General features: G+C 42.1%; 1 protein-coding gene across 7 annotated transcripts in view; it reads right to left on the reverse strand.

Moving 5' to 3' along the window:
* The window catches only part of PRKN (parkin RBR E3 ubiquitin protein ligase), a 1,133,456-nt gene that overhangs the window by 640,894 nt on the left and 468,662 nt on the right, over positions 1 to 23,900 (reverse strand). The window lies entirely within an intron of this gene.

Consider the following 23,900-nt stretch of genomic DNA (forward strand, 5'->3'; position numbering starts at 1 on the left):
AAGAGAGACACTGAGTAGCCGATGGTTCATGGAGGACATATGAAGGCTATTTACTAAATGGCATATGGGTTTTGAAGTACTAGGTCATAAGCACTGTGACCTTGGGCATGTATGTCCTCCTGTCTGAGACAGTGCTGATGGAAATGAGTGAATGGTACGCAGTGTCTTCTGAAACTTACAAGAACTGCAAAGTTGGGAAGTCACCATTGCACACATCGGGAAAGACATGTGTAAAGGGGGCAGATCGCCCAAGACAGCCTGTGAGCAGGCAGTGCTGGGTAGGGGACTTGGCTCAGCTGGCTCTGAAGAAGACGTGTTGGCTATTGGGGCACACATCTACATGGTCAATAAGACGGTTTTCACCTCACATCTACACAAAGCAAGAGCAGATGTGGAGTAGCAATATAAGTACTGGAATTTGGGTTGAAGACAAAACTTCAGCCTTTAGAAGCCAGATAGCGCTGTTTTATTTGTTTGCTGCACAGTTGAGATTTTTTTTTAAATATATATACTGTACATATTAGACAGGGCTTTTAAAACTGGCCAGATACAGGCATAGAACGTTTTCCAGTCAGGGAGGAGGCACGGAAGTTTCAGAAGAGAAAGTGCCGTGACTGGGCCCTGACACTTCAAGGACATGGAGCTCTCATGTCTGAGAGGGAAGGAATGAAAAGGGAAGGAAGCTGAAAACTCTTGGATGTTCTAGTTAAAGGCTTTGAAGCAGAGAGTGAGGGTTTATCCTTGCTTCTTTCCAGAGTGAAAGCTACTCTGAGATCAAAGCTATAGGTGAAAAGCAAGGTTGACGGCAGTGTTGAGAATTGATTGGGGGAAGTGTTTGATGGAGGCAGGGTACTTTAAAGAGAGAGAGATGTCATTCTCACATTACAATAATGACCTATGTTAGTACTATTAAAACTGAGGATTAGAGTCCATTATTACCACAGAGCTATTTTTATAAGAGAAAAAAATTGCCAACTTTTAAGTGAAAACATTCATACTCATCCCAACGATGACAGCTCAATTATTGTCGGTACATTAGAGAAGAAATGCGCATGTTGTCACAGTAAAATCTACTGCTACATCTAAGGCACGGTATGCAGGGTACATCTTATCCTACTGACCGCAAGTCAGTAAGAGGATGTATCAGATTAGGGATTAATCCACTTCATAAAACAGGCTTCTAGTAATTATGAGATAATAATTATTAAAGGTGCTAAATAATTTTTATTTGTATTCTAGATTGGCTGGCCTAACTGAAAATGAAAAAAACAAAACCAAACCTCTAAAACCTAAGTAATTAAACAACAGTGTACCAGGCACTGGCCATTTTGTGACTGGAAAGGAATTTTCCTTATTCAGTGGCTAAACTAATATAGATTCCTACCCTCAGATACTACACAAGAGGAAAAATGGCGTTTAATAAGCACCGTGTTTCAAAACTATTAAAGAAAATAAACAAATTGGAGACTTTTGCTAGAGTTTTAAAGATATTTCTCTCCTCTTCCTACCTGGATGGTGACCTGTGAGCCACCATTGCACCGAGAGATGAGAAGACATCAGCTACAGGGCTAGAGTTACAGACAGAAGGAGGCAGTAGCAGCCTCAGACTCTTTGCTGACATCACTGATCACTTTTATCACAAAGAAAAACAAACCAATTTATGTGAAGACTGAGATAAAACTCTTCCCGAGATGAACTAGGAACAGGGACAGGGTAGGAGGCAATGTATTCATGCTCCTCAACTCCTTCAGAACCCCTCGCACCCCAATGCCAGGCCCATGGGCTTGCTTCTGAGCTGCCCCATCTTCTCTGCCTGCTCGTCATCAGGAAGGTCCCAGCACTTCCTACGTGTACCGTAGGACCGAGCTCTGCTACTGTTGTTACTTAACTTGGCCTCATCTGATTTTCTCTTATGGTTTTCACGCTGTGTGTGGGACAGACCCCAGTGTCTGTGGGGTGATAGAACGTGACCCACTGTTTCTGTTTGACAACTGAAGGACACGCTGCTCGACAAATAGAACCAAAGCTCGTAGCAAGTGTTCCTAAAAGAGTCTGCCATCAGCTGAGGTGAAAAGAATAGTTTCAAATATATTAAAGCAGTATTATATAGCACATGGAACAGTACTTATTAGTACATTATCTATAATATATAACTGACGTATTATATAATACATAAATAGATATAAATCCTTGTATATAATATAAAAGCTATGTATAATTATTATATACATATATAATATATACATAACTTGTATACTATCTATAATGATGGTTTTATATAGAAGAAATAGTTTGTTTACATTATTAGGAGCAGGCAGTCCAAGCCTTGGTAACTCTACAACTAGGTGCATACTAGCTTTTTTGCACATAACCTTAGTACTTAGTAATATATTTTTGCATATATTCAATTCCATTTGAACCAGCTCATGCAGTCTCCAGCTCACTGAGCTCTCCCTGGTGTAAATGCCACCTTTTTCACTCAGGTGTTACAAATCCTACACATTTAAGCAATACATTTTGGTTACTGAGCCGTCAGGTACAGATTTAAATTCAGACTCCAGAATGTAATTTGGCTGCGTAATTTGGGGCAAGTTAGTTAACCTTCTTAGGCATACTATTTCTTATCCCGTCAAAGAGTTGGCCTCACTAGCTGTGGCGAAGAGACGCCATGTGACAGCCCCGAGTCATGCTCACAGTTAGGGAGTCTGTGTTGTCATTTGCATGCACTCTAGCTGAGTTATTGATTTTTGCTTTAACTACAAGAATGCTAGCAGAAAGACTCAGCTCATTTATGCCTTTATTATTCTGGGGGATTAATTCCTAATCATAGAGCAAGGACTGGAGTTCACTGCTGGAAGATACTTGCCCAACTGTGAAATGGGGGTGGGGTCCCCATAGCAACATTCAAACCCCAGAGGAAAGGAAATATCCCAACAGTTAAAGGGGCTGCTTTTCCACTACAGAAATATAAAATGATTAATACGGCTTTACTAGTCAAGTGCGTGGAGGAGTGGCCCTGAGATGAGAGCGTGAAATTGGACAGAGAAAGGATTTCCTACCCACTGCCTCCGTTTTCATATTTCAAAGCAGGAACTCAGCAGCATATCCAAGCAAATAAAACAGTAACAAAGCTATCAAAGAAAAATAATTTTTAAAAACCCAGCTTCCAGTTTCTTCTTTTATGAGTGATTTTTATTTTGAATTAATTTACAACTATGGAAAAATCTAAGAATATTATTGTGTTGCCCAGGCTTTGAAATGAAACAAACCTTGGTTGTGCTCTTGACTTGCCACACACATCTTGAAGTAAGGATCATGGAAAGAATTTCCTAACCTTTGTAGAGCCAGTGTTTTGATTTAGAATACAAAGACAAGTTTCATATCTATCTGTACCAGTGTCTTAGTAAAAAAAAAACCAAAACCACATTTCTGCTTCCACAGCTAATATGTATTCTGTCTGTAAGAAAGACTGATATGTGACCCATTGTAGCTGTTAAATAAATGGAAGACAATTGCTTAGTAAATAGAGTCAGGGTCCTTAGTGAGTAACTGTCCTTAAGAGAGTGGCTGTCACCTGAGGCGAATGCCTCCAACAGCTTTGAGAACAGCTGTGATGATTATAGACACTGTGTGCAAACCTCAACTGCACTGGAGACTCGGTGCCCCTCCTGGAGGATCACCTGCTATGGAAATTGCCCTTCCAATATAAGCAACTAGAAAATTAGAAAAACGGCCACTTCCAGGCTATCTTTGTCTGTTGTTGTGCTACTATCAAGAAGAGCTGAGAGCGGGTAATTTGTCACCAACAGAAACTCATTGCTTCACAGATCTAGAAGAGGGAAGTTTAATACAATGTACAGGCACCTGTGAGGGGGTCCTGCTGTGTTATAAAATGGCAAAAGGCATCAAGTGACAGAAGAGTGAATGAGAGGAAGGTCTGAACACACCAAAATAATCAACAACCACAACAAAAAGCTAACCTAATCTGTGGTATTTATCCAATTGGGAAGGTGGAACGTTTGTGGCCTAACCAACTCTTAAACATCCTCTTAACACTACGACAAAGGCAATTGGATTTCAATATCATTTTAGGGAGGAAACAAACATTCAAGACGTGGTCCTGATGTTGGGCCTCAGGTATGGTAGACTGATACCAATGAGGGAGAAATGTGCAAGACTGCCTTTCTCTAAAAGGAGAGGCTATAGTTGTAGGGAAGGGGCCATGTACAAAAGGAAGATGTGTTAATGAAGTGGAGAGATGCAAATCAAAGTCAAGGGAGGCTTGAACTCAAAGTGCTGAAGGCTTAAGAGAATTGAGCTGCAGGTAGGTCACATGGACACTTGCAAAGGAATTATTCAAACCCACTGTGCTGGGGGCTAACAATCGCCAAAGGTAACAGAGAGCTGGGACAGATATCAGGGAGAAATCAAGGGCAAAAGCATCTGGTAGTCACTAGAAGACAAAATAACCATGAAGGACTTAAACTACCTAGACAGTTGCAGCTCTTTTGGACTTCCCAGGACAGCTTCCAGGTCAGACTAAGGATGCAGCTGATCCCAGGAAGCCAATTGCTTGTATGACAAATGTGCTTTACCAGGATAGGATGATGTGACACAGCATGTAACAACATAAAATCTAAGATGTCTGGAGTCCAAGAAACATTGACAAGGGTGGGAAGAAGCAGGCACTTTGAACACAAGCAGAAGAACAGAAAGCATGAAGGGGAACACATGGGCTGGAGGGTTGGAGGAGGAAATGAGGAGGCACGGATGTGTTGTTACCATGACAGACTGTGTCACGGGGTAGCAGGAAAGCAATTGCTATGCAAGTCATAGGTGTGGAGAAACCCTAAGTGGGACATAGAGAGAAGCCAAACATGAAATCTCATCCAAGCTTAAGGGATGGGTATATGATTAGACACAAAAGACCAAAATATCAGTGGCTTCGAGTAACAGCAGCGGGGACTGTCCATACGTGTGCTCACAGAGGGGTGAACAGTCGTGACTCCTGGGAGATATGTCAAGAGGAGAGCTGAAATGGGGGAAATACATTTTCCCAAGGCTGTAACAAGGACAGTGAGGCAAAGGCTGAGAGTTTCTAGCAGTTGGGAGGTGGCTAAACGACAGAAATCAGAGAGAAGTCACGATGATGTTCACAGTGTCTTATGCCCGTGAGAAGGGAGACAACACCCAAAATGGGTTTTGCACAGTACCGGAAAAGCAATTTTTATGCATGTGGATGGTCAGCTTTGTGATGCCGCCTTTTTGGATGTGGGAGGAGAGACATGAAAACAAGTGTGCCCCATTTTGGCATCATCAACAGCCTTTATGGATAATGCCTCTTAGTTACTTACATCCACACCACCTTAAGTCCTTTAGGGGAATGAAGCAGAGTAAAACTCCAATAAAAACATAGACACTTCTTACACACAGTAGGCCTACGGAGACGCACAAAGAACTGCAATTTCAATAAAAAGTGAAGCAACACGGTGTCAAACATCCATGGGGATGCCAAGTGGCTAAGAGCGAAGACAGTGCTGAGGTGAGAGGCTAGAGCAGTAAGTGGTAAGCAAAGAGCGTTTCCGTTTGGTACAGCGGAAACAGACTGGGCTCCCCACTGCCTTACAGGGAGCTCCACGCAGTGGGCTATTGGGCTCACTTTGCTGAAAACAGAGGTTCTCAACCTGTGGGTTGTAACCCCAATGTCACATATTTACATTACGATTCATAACAGTAGCAAAATTCCACAATTTTTTAATTAATTTATTTTATTACAACTCATTTGTTATCTCATCACTTATATCCTCCCATTCCTCCCTCCCTCCTGGTTTCACCCTATTTCCCTCCCCTAAGTCAGGGGCCCTCCTCCCCCACTATATGGTCATAGGCTATCGAGTCTCACCTTGGTAGCCTGCTTATTCTTTCTTTGAGTCCCATCAGGCCTCCCCACCAAAAGAAGGTGGTCAAATATGGGGCACTAGAATTCATGTCTAAGTTAGTTCCCACTCTCCATATAACTGTGAAGAATGTCCTATCCATTTGGCTAGATCAGAGTTGGGGGTTCGATGTTTACAACTTGTATTATCCTTGCCCAAAATGCATGTCCCATGAAAGTCTTCACTTACCAGGAAATTGGGATATATGTGAAGACATCCTACTGGGACTCTAGGTAAGACAAATATAGGAGATGGGGACATAGAAAGACCCAGAGGGTCCTAGAAACCTACAAGAAGAAAATCCACAATTTTTTAAATTAAAAAAAATTGTGAAGTGGTAACTAAGTAGTTTTATGCTTGGAGGGTCACCACAACATGAGCAACCTTATTAAAGGGTTGCAGTGTTAGGAAGAACCAGTGGCCTAAAACAATGCCTAGAAGGTCAGCTGGCTTTGCTGTCTCCTCTGTGGACACACAGGGCACAAAAGAGTGCAGACAGATGAGGCAGGAGCACACGTGCTGGCTCATGTTTGCAAATGTAACTCTCAAGAGGATTGTTGCAAGTTCCATGGCAGCCAAAAGGAAGACAGAAGAAAAGTGAGGAGGGAGATAAGTAAAACAAAGAAGAGGAAGGGATAGAGGGAGGGAAAAGGGGGGAGGTGGAGAAAAAAGAAACAGAAAGAAAGGAAAAAACAAGGAAATGGGTAAGGGAAGACAGGGACACTTAAAACATCAGGCAACCTCCATTAGTAACAGGTACCCAACCCCCTCAGGCCTGTACGGTAAGAATACTATGAAATACTTATATGTATCAACTGGGTCCTCTGTGAGAAAGTGCTAACAAACCTACTATGAGTTGTTTTAAGCCTTACAAATCTGCCAGGCATTGAAATAAAAGCTATTTAATAAAGATAACCATGTACAGACAGCCTGATTGCATTTTTGGCAAATACATGTCACCAGAGGTTTCATTAATTTTAAAGGGTCTGACAAGCTGTTTGGGGGGAAAGGTCGGTGCTGTAAATGATGCCAGCCTTCCTGTGATTCCATGGAAATCGTGTGGCAGAGTTAACTACTAGGATAAAGGCACAGTCCTTGATGGTTTCGAACCATCTTCCGGATTTTGCTATGAGTCACTTCCTGCGCCCGCCCTATCTGTCAACTTTCTCCTAGATCCCTGGTTAAAATTACAGTCTCTGAGAGTAAGAAGAATCACCTTTTCTTTCTAACCTCCTGCTTTTTTCCTGATGATTTAGGAGGGAAATTGAGAAACCCATTGCGACAGGTGATGGCTCACAGACACACAGCTCTTTCAACACCCACCATGTTCAGAGCCATTTTCTTCCAGCGTCTGTCTTGGCAGTGAAAGCTGCGCTGGGCTGCAGAGGAGGCTGTGCGGAGCAGGAAGACAGGCATGGCAAACTGAAAAAACCCAGCAGAATGTGTGAGCTATGTGTGTGCGTGTATGCCCAAGTCTCTGTGTGTGTGTGTGTTTGTGTTTCAGCAGAGAGGCACTCTGTGTTTCCAGCCTCCTTTCAAAGGAGAACAGTGTTATTTTGGTCGGCTTCCTTGTTTTCTTTTACAAGCACGCAATGCCACTAGAGGACTAAAGACAACTGTCATATCTAAGAGAGCTGCCAAACAACCTCAACCAGTCCAAAAGGAGCTCCCTCGCCAGCCTGACAAAGGAAGGCAATTTAGTCCCGTACAGGCAGATGGATTGTGTCAGAAATACTGACTATTATAAAGCCGTGTTCCTCCAAACAAAAGCCTAGCTGAGGTAATTATTTTATTTTATTTTTTTGTAACAGAGTTTCATGTACACTAATTTGGCCTCAAACTCACTATGGAGCTGAGGCAGGAACTGAACTCTTGATCATCCCGTGTCCACCTCCCAATTGCTCAGACTTACAGGCATATCTTTAAAACCACATTATAAAAATACTGTAAGACTATATATGATATTGTGACTCCTTAGAACCGGGCACAGTTCACATTTCTGTAAACTATGACTCTAAAGCAACTTAGAACATGATCACACAGGACATACGTTAATGGTGTTCTTGAGGCACGCAGGTCTAAAACTTTGAAACTCTATACCTAAATCTTCAAATTCAAAAGATCTCTTTTCGTCATTTTACAATGGGTTTCTGTAAATCAGTTGTGACTCTCATGTTGAAATGTGTCACTGAAGCAGTTGTCAGAGGTAGCACCTTCAAGAGGGACTTAAGTCATGGGATGCCACCCTCATCAGTGGGTTGAGAAGAAAGTCATTGTGGTCAGTTATTACAGGGAGGAGGTAGGTCAGCTATCCAAACAGGGCTTGGGACTTCTTTTCCTTTACCTGCCATTGATCAGGCCCTTGACAGCTGTTGCCACTCTGGCTTATACTTCCCAGCCTCCAGAAGCTTGAGGCAAATAAGCTTCTATTGCTGACCATTTATCCGGCACAGGGTACTCTGTTACAAGAGCAGAGAGTCAACAAAACATCAAGTGGGATATGCTTGGAAAGCTTCTAGCACCAGGCATGAGTTCCCATGTTGACCAGGTCTTTACTCCAAGCAGGCAGCTGTTGGCAATTGTCAACATATGAGCACCATGGCTGCACTGTGGGGCTATCTTGCCATGCTGGTCATCACTGCAGATTCAAGGAGCCACAGCTGGACAGGAATGTCGAGATGGCTTCCCTCCTTTAGTGGTTTACAGAGTCTATGCATGCTAGAGTGCAGAATGGAGGCTTCCAGGTTAGACCCAGCTCAAATCTTCTGAGTGCTATGGCTAAAGTGTGTGTTGTCTTCGGCAACAGGAACTGGTTCAAATTTTGACGGGCAACCAAACAGCAATCGCTTATATTGTTTTGGGAGTCACTTGGACGACCCTGACAAACAACACCAGTGGAGGCTTCCATGCCTTGTATTGGTTTTTTGGGTTGATTTTTCTTTGGGGGGGGGGAGTGAGGTTAAACTATGGCTCTATGCCTCTTGTGGGGAGCATTGTTAGCCCAACTTGTACAAGTCCATTTAAGATACACACAGAAATTTAAATGCATTATTATAATTTTAAGTATATATATAATATAAATAATATATAATTATATAATATAATTTTATAATATAATAGTAAATATATATATATATATATATATATATATATATATATATATATATATATATACACATATAGATTCCTTGAAGCTTTATCAAACCATGCCTGGTACTAGAAACAGCTGACTAGTGAGGTCATTGATCTTGGAAGAGAACCTGCTTCTATCACTTTACTAGACCAGCACTATTCCTAACTGTATTTTAAACCTCATCCTTAAACCCACAGACAAGTGTAGCTCTCACCTCTCATCAAAGGAGCTTCCCCTTACAGCAAATGGAGGCCATCCGGAGAGCACAACAGGCTATGACGAGGAGCTCCAAAGGTCATGTGGAGACCACCCCGATGGCTACATCCACAACACCACTGCTGAACCTAAGACTCGAGAAGCATAGTTGTGCAGAGGATGACAAGAGTGTAAGAAACAGAGGACCAGGAAGTCTGTTGTGAGAATATGTCTCCTAAAAATAACAGGGAAGTTACTTACATTATACCTCAACAATATGGCTGCTTAAACAAGACTCAAATGCTGATAATATCGACAGACAAGCGTCCACAGAAGAGAAATCTCGGAGGGTTCCACTCCTGGGAAAAGATGCTATAGGCACCTGATGAGTGCTGAGAAGGAGAATTGGCCTCTTCTGGGAACAAGACTCCAAATTGGTTGTTCAATAAAAAGTGATCAGCCAAGAAATGACATACACACAATCAAGAAAAATGGATTCAGGGTGTTGTATTCACATATTTATGACTATATATTCATATGTATGAAACAATAATAATGAAGAGGCTAGCAATTTGAGAGGAAATGAGGGGGTCCATGGGAGGAGTTAGAGGGGCTTGGGCAAGATTGGAAGGGGGAAAGGAAGAAGTGATGAGACTATATTTTAATTAAAATGAGTTAAATATGCAGAGAACACTTTGTGCGGTTAGCGTGAGCACACTCACAGCACAGCCATGCGGCCTAATGTGCTCACTTTTCCTGCTCTTCAACTGCTGTCCAAGTTGATCGAGTTGACTTCAATATTGTATCATGTATTTTAAGATATCAATAAATAAAATAAATGAGACGAGGTTGGTTGAGATACAATATGTATAAATATGGTTTAGATACAATATGTATAAATATGTATAAACTGCCTTGGGCATCAAATACCAGTAAAGGAAAGCATGAAGAGTAAAAAGATGTCAGGGCTGTGTAGAGGGGAAACCAGAGCAGCAGGAAGACAGACTCACACACCACACACAGGCCAGGCACTCCCAGCACCACTTCACCTTAAGCTCGCCCTAGTCACCATGGCAGCCACAGTGTGCAGGGGCAACTGTGTGTCATTTGGTCTGAAAACAACCTACCCTATGAGATAGATGATCACCAGCCACTCTGTGTACAGTATCACAAATGGATCGTCATTTCGAGTTTCCAACTTATTTAAGCAGTTTGACCATGAGTTCAAGGATAACCAGAAAGGCCAGCGCATGCTTCGCCAAGCTACTGTAGGGACTTTATAGCTCATGGCGCTCATTCATGCTATTGCAATAAGTCAGAAAGTCACAACAGCAAGGGGAAAGGAGAGAGGCTGACTGTGAAATGAGTGGGGAAAGATGGAGCATATACTAAGGAGGAATATCTTGGGAGCTGAAAGAAAAAGTCCACATAAAGGCCTTAGTGACACAATACTGGTCCAGATTCATTCAGTTCGCGCACACACACACATATACATGTACACACATATCCACACAACCAGACATACACACTCTCCCTTATCGACGTCCATCTTCGACATCAACTGGGGAAAACTGAGGTGGGGCATGAGTCTTGTGGCTGGCTGGAAACACTGTAGACTTTCTCTGAGGGCAACCTTCCAAGCTGATAGTTACCAGCAACAGCTTCCACTGATGGTGGCAAGCTGGGGCTAGAGCTGATGGCTCCTAGTGGGGGGGCTAGAGCTAATGCCTCCTAGCGGGGGCTTCCACTGATGGTGGCAAGCATCTAAAAAAGAAATCGAAGGAGAGAAAAGAACTGCACACACACACACACACACACACACACACACACACTTGCAGTAGATGATAAAGTAAGACAGACTCCAGCTGGTAGGTTTCAACAAGCTGTTTCTTCTTCTTTTTATTATTATCTTCTTATTTCATCCTTATCCCTAATTTTATCCTTCTTCTTCTTCTTCTTCTTCTTCTTCTTCTTCTTCTTCTTCTCCTTCTCCTCCTCCTCTTCTTTTTCCTCCTTCTTTTCTCCTTCTCCTCCTCCTCCTTCTTCTTCTTGTTCTTCTTGTTCTTCTTGTTTCTTTTTCTTCTTGTTTCTGTATTTATCCTTTTCCTTTTACAGTTTATATACCCCAACAAAATCTTTTAAGCAGTACAAAAATCACAATGTGTCTACATTCTATTTCTCTATAAATAAATGATTACAATGGGTATACATAAGAAAATCATGTTTCCCAATACCTTCACGTGACCAACTGTTTTATGTATTATGGGTAAAGAACAAACATGAATAACAAGTTATTTCGGAGATTTGTACATAAGCAACTTCTTACATATTAACAGAGTATAAGCAAGCAAGGGAATTTCTCATCCAGCTTGTCTTTACTGGCAGGCTGCAATTTGCAGTTACAAAGAAGGAATCAATTATATTAAGAAATAATCTTATGAAGATCTTAAAGGAATCACGAATCTAAACTCCTATATAAAAAGAATCAGCCATGTCTATTTTAGGTTCTAAAAGTGCTCATCTACTCATTAATATGTTTTATTAAATCATATCAGGAAGCTGAGGGCAGAAAAATAGAATAAAGAAACCAGTCGTCATCTCAGTCGCCAGCCTAGCTTAAGAGAGTCACGTCAGTCAGTCAGTCAATGGTGCTACGGGCCATTGTTCTTGCTTTGCCAACCTCAAAAAGTCCCTAGCTTTACTAATAACAGTGTACTTTCTATTAACTTCAATTGCTCCCTAAGACTTCCTGCATCAGGGCAGGGCCAACAGCAAAAGCATCTTTATCTTACTTTGCTAAACCCTCTATTCTTCCCTAAGACTTTCTATGTCAGAGCCGCCAACAAAAACATCTTTACATAACCTTGTTGAACAACCTAGTTTTCCAAATTCTTATCATTGTTAGCAATCTACATCCGTAGGTTGTTTTCAGAGATAGTGGTTGAATCATTGATCTGCTCCAGCAGCAATGCCTGAAAGAGATCAAGCATTGTCATTGCGTATGCCAATGATACTGCCCAGTGAGGAGCTGGATGCCCCCTTTTTAGTACTCACACAATTAACATATTAAGGGGATTATAAGGACTGCAAAGGTAACAAGCAGAGCTATGTCTCATAACAGCATGAAGTCCTCGGGGTTATGCCTGGCAGAGACACACCCATCATGGGTTTGCTAACCGGTGGGCCACATTCCATGAGTTCTAGAGCTGTTTTGCTGTTCCTCTTGCACGGACCCCCAACACCCCCTCCCCACATATCCACACAAACAGACATACACCCATACACACACATATCCATACAACCAGACCCCTACCCACACACAAACATACACACACACACACACACACACACACACACACACACACACACACACACACACACGGGGGTGGGGTGGAGCTCTGCTTGGTGGCCAAGAGCTGAATCCTGTAATCAGATTTCCTGGATGTACAGTCTGTCTCTGTATGTACTGGAGGCTTGACCTTGTTCGAATGAGTTATGACTGTTGTGCCTGTGTTTTGTAATCTAAAAACATAGATTTGTTACAGAGAGAAACCATATAACACCATTAAGACTTTGAACTAAGGAAAATATAAGAATGTGACTTTCAACTATGTGAACATTCAAACTCCCCACTTTCACCATACATATCCCCACAGCTGTACGTATACCCCCATATACATCCATATCAAGAGAACAGCAGTGATGTGGACAAGTCTATAGGAGGCTTGTGTGAGTGAATATTTGTATCGCACTGCTCATAGATTGAAACACAGCAAGCTATCCATAGACATTAAGTCACAAAATAGTGTTACTGTGGTAAGAGCCTGACTTTAATAATCACTGACAATGTGCTTGAAACTATCCTCAATATTTTTCATCATGAACTCCCTTTATCCATAACAACAGTCTGTAAAGCAGATTTTTGTAATTATCATCATTATAATGAGTAGAGGTAGGCATAGGGAAATAATCCTGATTCATACTCCTAGTCTGAGAAAAGCTACAGGAAATAAATATAAAAATTAATTATGAAACAAGGCAATAATCCTACCTAATTTAGCCAACCAACACTTTGGATTTTGTTCTCAGTTAATTCCTAATTTTGTGAGTGAATTGATCAAGATAATTTGCTTCTCTGGCAGTTAGCACATAGCATGGATTCTAGGAGATTTTCTTTGTTAATTATACATGTCAGAGACACCAAGCACTCTGGCAGACAGCTCCTTATCTTACCAGTCTACATTTCTCCATTCTTTCTCATTGAGTAATAAAATATTCAAGGGGTGAAATGCCTGCTCAAAGACTGCATTTCCCAGCCTTCTTTGTAGCATGAAATCATTAATTCATTTCTGGCTGATGAAATGCAAGCAGGAGGTTAGAGTCTGATATATATTAAATGTTTTGACTATCACTTGGCAAACACTTTGTTTTCCCCCTTACATTCTTTGGGCTGTGATGTGACTTTGAGATAACAGCTCAGTATATACTACAGGCCACTGAAGAGGAAGTAGAAGAGACTTGCTCCCTCACTCAGCTGCATATGACCTTTGAGTGGCCTAGTACCAAACCACTACAGAGAAAACAACCCATGTGCCATATAAGTCAAGGTAATTGTTTGTTTCTATTCTTAAAGAAATGGTATTTTGTGCTATTACGGACGATGGTATGAACTGGAAATCAAAGGCAAACAGGGTGCATTTGAATAAAACAAGACTACAAGTAGTTAGATATAATAAATATTGTAGATGTTATTTACCTCCTGAGGGGGAGAAGCTAGACGGAGTCTTAACCACATAAGATGTCATCCACTTCCTGAAGGGAGAAACAAGTACTTCTCTATCAACCAGCATTGTTATCATGGTCAAAACTATAATTTAGTACAGAGTGAGTGGCATATTGATTAAAGCATACTAACAATATCTGCCTTGCTTAGAGAAATCTACATATTTTTCTCGATTCAATTTGCCTAAAAGTGCTTTATTGCTCTGAGGGGAGAGGAAGCCATAGCAACGGGGCCTGCTCGTGCGGCCTTTCCTCTAAGTGAAGGCCTTGACCTTTTAGCTCTCTTCCTTTTGTTGGGGTTAACAGAGCATGCTGCACGAGAGCCTCAAAGACAACCTTTAGAAAAGCACAAATCTCCAATAAATTAATATTCTCTCATCATGATAAAAACAGCATAAAATATGCAAGATTGATTTTAATATGCATGATTTTACATCTTTCAAAAGGTTGGTGAGCTATCAAATGTAATAAGATAACAAGAAAGCACTTTGTAAGGGTGTTCAAAGTACTTTGCAGTGGTAATGAATTCTTATAACCTTCTTCTAAGAAGGAAAGGGAGAATTTATTTACCAAGACTTAACAGACTAGAACAAGTGCCAAAACGAGTCTCAGAAGGTCATCTGGTCTACCTTTGTGCTATCCCAGAGTGCTGGCCACTCTACATCTCAGGGAAGGGCACACTGGTGACAGGACACTCACCCCCAGGTAAACTGTGTGGGGAAGTTCTGCTGCTGCAAAACATGAGCAGTGGTCCACAGGGCTGCTTTCTTGCAGCTTTGTCCAACAGTTAAGAGCTAGATAGATTTTGTGTCCTGGAGGAAGTTAAAAGCAATGGCCTTACTGGTGCTGTCAACATTCACTGTAATACACTACGCAGTGGAACTTCCTGACACCTGAGCCACCACCAATCAGAGCCCACTGCCAGCCACCACCTATCCGGGCACACATTGGAGTAGTACTTACACGTGTTACCAGCTCACTCTTCATAAGTAGGATAACACAACACACTATGCATTGGGCACTTTCCTGAATTCTAGCCAGTCTGCTCAGTTCCTTTACACTCCACAATAAAACTAGCAGAACTTATCAGATGAGAAAATTGAGGCAAGGTTAAAGAAGCATACTTATTTAAGACTTGAACCACATAAGTCTGGACTCAGACTCTAAACCTGTAATATTTCCTAAGGCATAATTGGGAGAATACCTCATTTGCTTCAAGTTTCTCTCCATCTATGGTAACAACTGTCCCAAATACACCTTCCTCAGATAAGGGATGGGTTATATATACCTTCATATGTAAATGAATCCCTTATAATGGAATTTTAATTAACCTTTCTCTGATTCCTTCCCAACAGTTTTATAATACATGGTGCATAGTTTTAATTCATCTCTCCTTTTCACTGACTTGGTTGCTGAGTACTTGTCTAACCCCTCACTGTGGTCCTACATTCCCTCACAGCCTGATGCTGCTTCTTTGACCTGAACCCAGTCAACCCCTTAGCTCCCTTCGGAAGTGAGCTCAATGTGGCACCCTGCACTGTGAGCCTCTGAGGTATGCCGTGTTATCTTATTTTTGAATCCTGTTCCTCAGGACACTCATCTCGGACTTCTGAGTACTGTAGTTTATTTCTATGTCTCCTTCCTCCATTCCCTCTTAAATTCATGGACAATAGGAACAATACTTGTATTTTCACTTTGCTTAGGAGTTCCCAGAACACTGCTAAGCATATCAACCAATCACAATGATTGTTAAGTACACAGATTCTATTGTGGCTTCTTATAAGAAGCAGTACCCAGGGCAGGATGCAAGCATTGGTAGGGCGTGGCATTGACAACGCTCTCCTGAGATTCTCCTGTATTTGTATCATAGCTCCTAGAGCAACTTCAGCTACACACCCACAGCACAGGCCAGTTCACTTCCTGTCTTACAATCTGCTCTTCTCTCCTTCATTGAACAGCATCTTCATATGACATTGACCTTCAAGCTAGAACGTGCAAGCATCCTTCACTATTCCCTCACCTTCGGTCCCTGCAACCCCATCAGATGCCACATCTTGCTGGTTCTCCTTCACGATATGCACTTGCCTGGTCCTCTGTCTTTCCCTTCCTCTAATTTGCCCTGTGCTGAAAGCTATTTCTGTTGCCTCTTTATTTCCTTTTATGCTTACTTGTTAGAGATAAGAATAAGTCTGCCTTATTCTTCCGTATCCATTGCAACAATGACTTTTGTTTTTAAGTGTCCAGCCACAATGATCCTAACTGTATCAATTACATTCATATTTCCTTTCTCACATAATGATTTTCCTTGTTGTGTGCATTTTCTCTTGAGTTCCATGTAAACAAAGCCAGTAATTTTCAACTTACAACATCTAGGGCCAGCACAATGCTATGTCCTCCAAGTTATTTCGAAGATATCAAAGAATGGTCCCTGCAGCAGGGATTCTTTCATGAGGCCCAGTGGTACTATTTGGAGTATGATAAGTGCAAAGGTAGAATGTGAGACAGGCTGGAATGCTGGGCTTTAGCATGCACATCTGTGGAGTCAACCCTGGAAATCAGTGAAGTGCATCTAATCACTTGATTCCTTTCTTTAAACAATTGTGTTGATCCTATGAACACCTAAATATGAATGAAACAGAAGTCCCTATTTTAGGCAATTGGGGAAATAACTATGTCATAAAAGCTCTAAAATAAGACAATATTACATGACATGAAAGAGAACAATGGGGCCGAGCACCAAGATAACATAGGAGGCGACTAATCTTTCCTGGAAAAATCCAAGTATAAAGCTTATCACACAACATAGGCACAGAGACAGACAGACAGACAGACAGACAGACAGACAGACACACACACACACACACACACACACACACACACACACAGGCAACACATACACACACACAAGTGCTTGTTCACAGTGAGTAACATAGTCTTGAAAAGTTGGATTGGTTGTTTTGGTAACATAGCCATCCATTCATGCGTTACCAGTCCTGAGTTTCAGTTTTCACTCAGTCGATCCCTTCTCATACATAAATTTGCAGTTGATACAAAATCTGAATGAGAGTTCCTTCCTTTGTCCATGTGTGTCCAGTGTCCTAGCATCTTCTGAAGCTATCTGCACACGTGTTCATTGCAACGTTATTCATATAGAATAACATATAGAAACAACCATGTTCGCAAGATGAATAAAGAAAATATGGAACATGTAAACACACAGACAAATGGAACATTACTGAACTCCAAATAGAAGGACATCACACCAGCCAGAAAAACATGGGTGAACTTAGATGTCATCAAGAGAAGGGCAAAGGCCACAGGATTCCACATCTAAGAGGATCCAATGTCTCCAACCTCAGCAGGTGACAAAATGATGAAGAGGAGCAGATCTGCTTGCCAGGAGCACAATGTTTCAGTCACTTAAGATAAGTGAGTTCCTGATAGGTGCTGATCAACACAGTACACTCTCAATATGGTACTCTGTGTTGTCTCCTTTAAGATATGTAAGGAGGATATGTTTCATATTAGATGTTCTTTTTTTGTAAGACAATGACAGCAACCTAAAAGCCCACAAATATCACAGGAAATTTGGGAGGTGGTGGATATGTATTTAGTGCTTTGCTGGTGAAAAGGGTAAATGCATACAGCTACTGGAACATCAAAACGCATCCAGCAAATATGATTAGATCTAGCATATCAATTTTACACTATAACGTTACAATAAATAAATGCATTTTAATTCACACTACCTGGTAGCCTTTAAATTTTCTCTTTAAAAGATAGTATATATGTGTGTGTTTTCACATATCACAAATATAGAAAACAAAAATTATAATACACGATTATAATTGGCTTTCTTGCATGGATTTCTAAACACAAAAAATAGGGGACTAGAGATCCAGATTAAATGACTCGCATTAGGTGACACTGTAGGTGGTAGTGCCTATAAATGCTCCCAGGCAGTTTAATACGACAGGTGTAGACCAGTCACATTGCATTGCTGGTTCAAGATGTTAATGAAGTGAGTAAAATTACTCACGACCGGAACCTATGAAGAAGATCAATAGAAGCCCCGTGGGTGACCCGCCCATTAACCTGCGCACTGGCTCGCATGCCAGCCACCCACCTCTACCTGTTACACTGCTTCACTTGACAACTTCTCATTTTGCAGGTTTCTAGTTTCTGTGAACGGATCTTTGCTCCATTTTCCTCTCTACGTAAAGTGTCTTAGCTGCCTTTTAGCATGGACACAAACAAGTAGAACCACAAGATCCCACTGAGAACAGTCATGTTTGACTTCCAAATATACAACAGAAATATTTTATTCTGACCTACAAACTGCCTAAAAATACTTAGGCTAAAAATACTTGTCGGTGATGAGAAATACAAATTCACTGGCCATTCCACGGTGCTGCTTGCTTCATACACCTGTCCTGCTCCCAGCTCTATTTTCTATGGTAATAAATTATTATAAGAAAGAATGAGCACAGCCCATGATGCAGGATAAAGTACAGGTACAGAAACTACTGTAGTAATTAGTTAGTACTTGAAAGACAAATGGGATTTTATCTACTGACATGAGAAACAGCACAGGCAAAAACAAGCCAAAAGAGTTGATTATATGCTTTTGCATTTATTACTGATTACTAGTCAGAATAATATTTTATATAGTTTACTCTGAGCATGCTGAGTGCTGTGGTAAATGTCTATTCCTGGCCTCTCACTTTACCAGAGTCAAATTTTATTAAGTAAACAGCAACACACAGTTGTTTAAATATATATGTCCTGACTGTGGGTCTAAGCAGCAGCATCCAAGTCAGCTGGAAATGCTTCCTGTTCTCCATGGGAACAGGGTTAGCCGGAGAACTGTAGGGCGAAGGTGACTGTATTACACAAAACATGAGTGTTTGACTTAAGCTTTGACTTGGTCACATTTCTAATATTCAGGGCACTTGGTTCTGCACATGAATATGCCCACTGGGCAGTGAACAATAAGAACTAGGAAGGAGCCACACTCGGGCCCCTTGCCCATAAGACTCAGGGCTATTACAGCTCAGAGAAGCTCTGAAGTCTGACATAAGGAGCCAGCACATTGAAGAACGGGAACAGAGCACCGACTCACCATCTTCCGGCCTCAGAACTTCATCAGGTATTCTGCACAGAACTCCCATCGGCCATCTGCTTTAATCACCAATTAGAAGAATGACCAGGTGAAATTTCTAATGAGGAAAGTTTCTTGGGACTTCCCACAGTGAAGCTGTTTGTTTCCTTGTAACTCATTAAGGATTCTGCATTCCTCTGGCAAGGGTCACTAACAAGATTCAACTCACCTTTGCTGTGCGGGCAGAAAAGCAGCCCTGATTCTTTCCCGGCCTTGCCTCATGCTGCTATAAGAGCTCAGCAGCCGAGTAATGGCATGGATGTTAGCATTTACCACCAGCATTGGAGAGGTCAGAGACGCTGGTTCACCAAGGGTACATCTGCAATATGGACTCACCCACATGGTAATTTGGTAGTCTAGGAAAGTGTGCATTTCTTTAGTTGAGGAGCACCTCATTATGACTATGCTACACCCACTGTATGTGACACCCAAAGTTGGGCCACTGTGCTTGGGGGCATGAGCAGAAAGCTTAAAGAATTGTGCATATAGCACACATACAGCCATGCAACGGTTACAAACCTGAAGACAACGGAATGCACAGATCCACAGTCGCAGCCATGATGATGCGAAGCAATTTATTATTCAACTCCAAAGCCTTTCTGTCTCAGAACCTGCTGTGTGATATGAGTGAGCTCCTGCCACATGAAGCAGAAAGCATCCTAACTGAGATAAACCCATCATTTATAGTCCTCTTACTTTGGTGGGAAGTAATATCTAGTTTCTTGTCATGTGTGCTGTATATTTTATGATATGAAAACTTCCCTTCCTTTTGAATGTCATGAAGAAAAATTGAAAATGAGTGTTTAGTTGATATTCTCTTTATATTTTCTAAAGATTTGATATTTTCCCGCTTCTGTGCTGCCTCTTTTCCAAACATTTTTAGTTGTCTTTGACTTTACATTTCTATTGTTTCCTTGAGAGAAGAACCATAGGAAATCCCATAATGCCCACCATGGAGGATAGAGCACATGGACACATACTCTGTGTGAGGCGTAAGGACCATCTGAGGGTGGGTTCTTAACAGAACTAGCTCCTCTTGTCATCCCAGATAACCAACTCAACACAACTGAACACCTTCTTACAGATTCACTTCTTGGTAAAACTGGGAACCTATTTTTCATGTCAAGTTGTAATCAGCAAGTGAAGTAGAGGGAAGGTGAGTTTAAATCCATGCCCTTAAGGATTTAGTGACAACCAACGACCATGTATGATCTCCTTATATATTCTCATAAGAGCCTGATGGTTAGGGGGGACTGTCTGGTTGCATTATCTATAAAATGTTCAGTAAGAATGACTGCAATGTATTTGCCCAAAAAAGAGTGTACTGGTGTTAAAAGGAAGTAATAGCAATTAACAAATGAAAGAAAATGTCAAAATGGCAAGTTTGTGTGATATGTCCTAGGCAATACCCAGAGATTGTCAGGCAGACTATATACGTTGGTATGTACCAGCCTGGATGGCCATATAATGTCACACCATTGTCAGATACATTGAGTGTCACAGTTTTGCCAATCCCACCTCTTAATTTGATCTTGTTAGTCATCCAACAAAGTATCTGTCAGATAATTATCTTACTAAAAACAATTCATGTGCAAGTAAGGGATGTGATGAGCAGTCTCCCTGTGCTGAACTGAGTTCACGCTCTACTTCAACTAACCAGCATTTGCTTTTTAAACAAAGGCATCTAATGAGTTGGTCTCTGGTGACTCTGATCACTGAAGACAGATGATTTCTGAATTCATTAACATTTGCATTTCTAAGACAATGAGCTTGAGAAGAAAAGGCTCTGTAACAACTTGGGAAACATTCTAACATATTTTTACCTCATCTGGACCTGCTGTTTTCAGTAGGCAATGCCTACCGTTAACACCGTTCCTCATCTGAACTGCAGAACACAGTGATGGATTTCAATCACTTTGTTTCCTTTCAGTTCAGCAGAGGCAGTACATACCCATCACCACGCGAGGCTCACTGGAGAGAAGGCACTTCATAATGGCTTTCCTAGGGATCAAGGCAAAATATTTTCCCTCAGAACCTCTGGTTTTCCTACTTCTATACGGAAGCACAGTGTGTAAAGCAATGCTCAGATGAGCATGGAAGCAATGTCATGAGTGGCTGGTCCACACCGAACACAGTTATTCAAAGAGGATCAAGAAGAGGAGGGTGTAAACGTGGCATTCTATGAATCGTGGTGACGGAGTCTGTCTGTGAACATAAAACATGCTGTAGCAAAAAGCATTTGACTGTAATGCCTTGTCTTTCCTGACACAGCAATTCCAGTTTTAGCTGGATACACAAGAGACTGCATAAAGAGCACAGCTTTCTTCCTCCTTGAAGCTAGTTGTGGTGATCTGTGTTGATTGCATTTCTCGTGGCTGATAAAAGGAGGCTGGGAGATGGCTCGGTGGGTTAGAGTACCTGCTGTTTATTCTTGCAGAGGACACAGGTTTGGTTCCCAGCACTCACGTGATGCTCGCAACCACCTACAGCTCCAGCTCCAGGGCATATGATGCCTTCTTCTGACCTCTGCACACAGCATATATACAGGCAAAACATTCATGCATATAAAATAAACATATACACTTTAAGAAGTGTTAAAATTAAAAGGAAAATACCTGACAAAGGGAGGCAAGGGTTGATCTTGGCTTCCAGTTCCAAAGGCTAGCACCCAGCATGGCTGGAAGGAAAGCCAGCAGGCTGCAGAGGCTGCTGTGAAGGGCAGCGTGAGCCCCCATCAGATCTCTACTCTTCAACTCATGGTGTTAAAATCCAAATACCAGCCCTTAACCCCACTCAAGGATTTGAGATGGAACAATACTCGAGAGGGGAATGAGAGGGTCACATATTGCTAAGAGGACATGGCTAGAGTCACGCAGCGTCCACAGGCACTGGTCTGCTTCCACAGGCACTGGCCAATCCCAGTTACAGTAACATAGCCACAGAGAGAATTCTAGAAGCCACTAAAAGAGCCTGTGAGCCACTCTGTACAGTTGGCTGACCTATGCATACAGGCTGTTTCTGCAGAACAAATGCTTTTGTTTCTACATTCTATTTGAGTCTGGGGTCTTCCTTCAGCGATTTTTGGACCCTTCGGCTGGGCATCCTGCATCCATACTCAGAACGCAGACAGTGGATGCTGACACACTGCTCGTTTTCTACATTTCATTCACTTATTCAGTTTGGCAGTTAAGGTTAGCCTTCCTGTCATGCCTAAACATCATATGGACAATCCCTCACAGGCATACCAAGAGCCTTCTTGTTCAGGCTGTGTTAGACCCTTACAAGTTGACATCATTGCAAACTGTCATACAGTCTGACTAGGTCACCTACATTCTGTAAGTAAAACAGCGTCTGTGATTATGGAGTCAGATCCACCTAAAGAAATAAGCAGCCTGTCTTCCTTTTCTGGAACAAGGGCCGAAGTTGAGTCACGGCTAGCCACTCATTATGGGAAAGAGAACCAAGGCAAAAGGCTCACTTGAGTGGAGTGGCCTGGACTGACACATCAAGAGAGCACATCAGCTGTAAGTGAACATCCCAGAATGCTAAAAGTGAGGTCAACAAACCTCAGCCAGGATGAGGCCAAGGACCTCGTGACAAAGATGCTACCACAGCTTTTCCTACTAAACTAACAGATACCCAGGGTCTACCTTATTTAACCCTTAAAGCGGATCCTCTGCTCTCCCCGAAAGCACAGATAATATAGGCCAGAACACTGAATCATACATGCTACTATACATTCAAAATTAAAAAAAAAAAAAGAGCCCAGAAGATTAGGCAGAGCTTGGAAGAAGCGTGCCAGTCTGAAGTGACACATTTAGTCTACCCTGCTTCTGCCCTTCCCTGTATATGGCACAGAGCCCTGGGTAGTAGCGGAATTCTGAGGAGGACCAGGGGTTTATGAAGTTAATTAGGAAGGTCTGAGGTACAGTCTCATGCCCATCAAAAATGAGGACCAGCCTGAAGCCCGAGTCACTAGCAAGGTTTCCTGCGGAATCCTGGTCAGAAGAAAACTGACCCAGGAGTGCCATCAAGAACTAACATGCCCACGGTCAAGGCAGCAGGCGGGAAGGGGAGGCTTGGGGAATGACACCCGGAACTGGAACAATGGGATGTTTGGGTCCCAGAGTACACACCCTGTGCATAGTTATTTCCTGTCTGAAGACACTACATCCATAGGCTTTCCCACATCACTTCAGCATACTGCATTTGATTGACACCCATTCTTGACATTTGGTTCTTCCACTGGGTGAGACCCAACAAGAATGGCCTGAACTGAACTTCCTTCTTGGCAGCATTTCCAACGCAGACGGGGGCCCGTGCCCACAGATGCTCTAGGGAAGGAACTGTTTCAGCAAGGGCAGAAGCAGACAGGCATCTTAAGACACCCACTGAACGGTGACAGTGATGAGGACCCAGTGCAGTGGTAGAGCACAGCTGTAGTAGATGTGTGTATCCTTAGAAGATACTCTCCAAATGTTTTTAATGTGCATTTAAGATATGTGGGTTCAGGGGGCTTTCCTGTCTGCTGCTGTTCCTCATGATTTATATCCTGCCTCGAGAGTGAGATTGTAAATTGTTTCCTGAGGGCAGAATCTCAGTCGGCTCCCAACACAGGAAGCTTGCACCGGCCCCAGGCAGGATTCCTTTCAGGTGAAAAGGACATGAAAGCTGTGATTCTGAAAAAGACACA

The sequence above is a fragment of the Acomys minous genome, assembly GCF_964271855.1.
Source record: "Acomys minous genome assembly, chromosome: 3".
NCBI classification, from domain to species: domain Eukaryota; kingdom Metazoa; phylum Chordata; class Mammalia; order Rodentia; family Muridae; genus Acomys; species Acomys minous.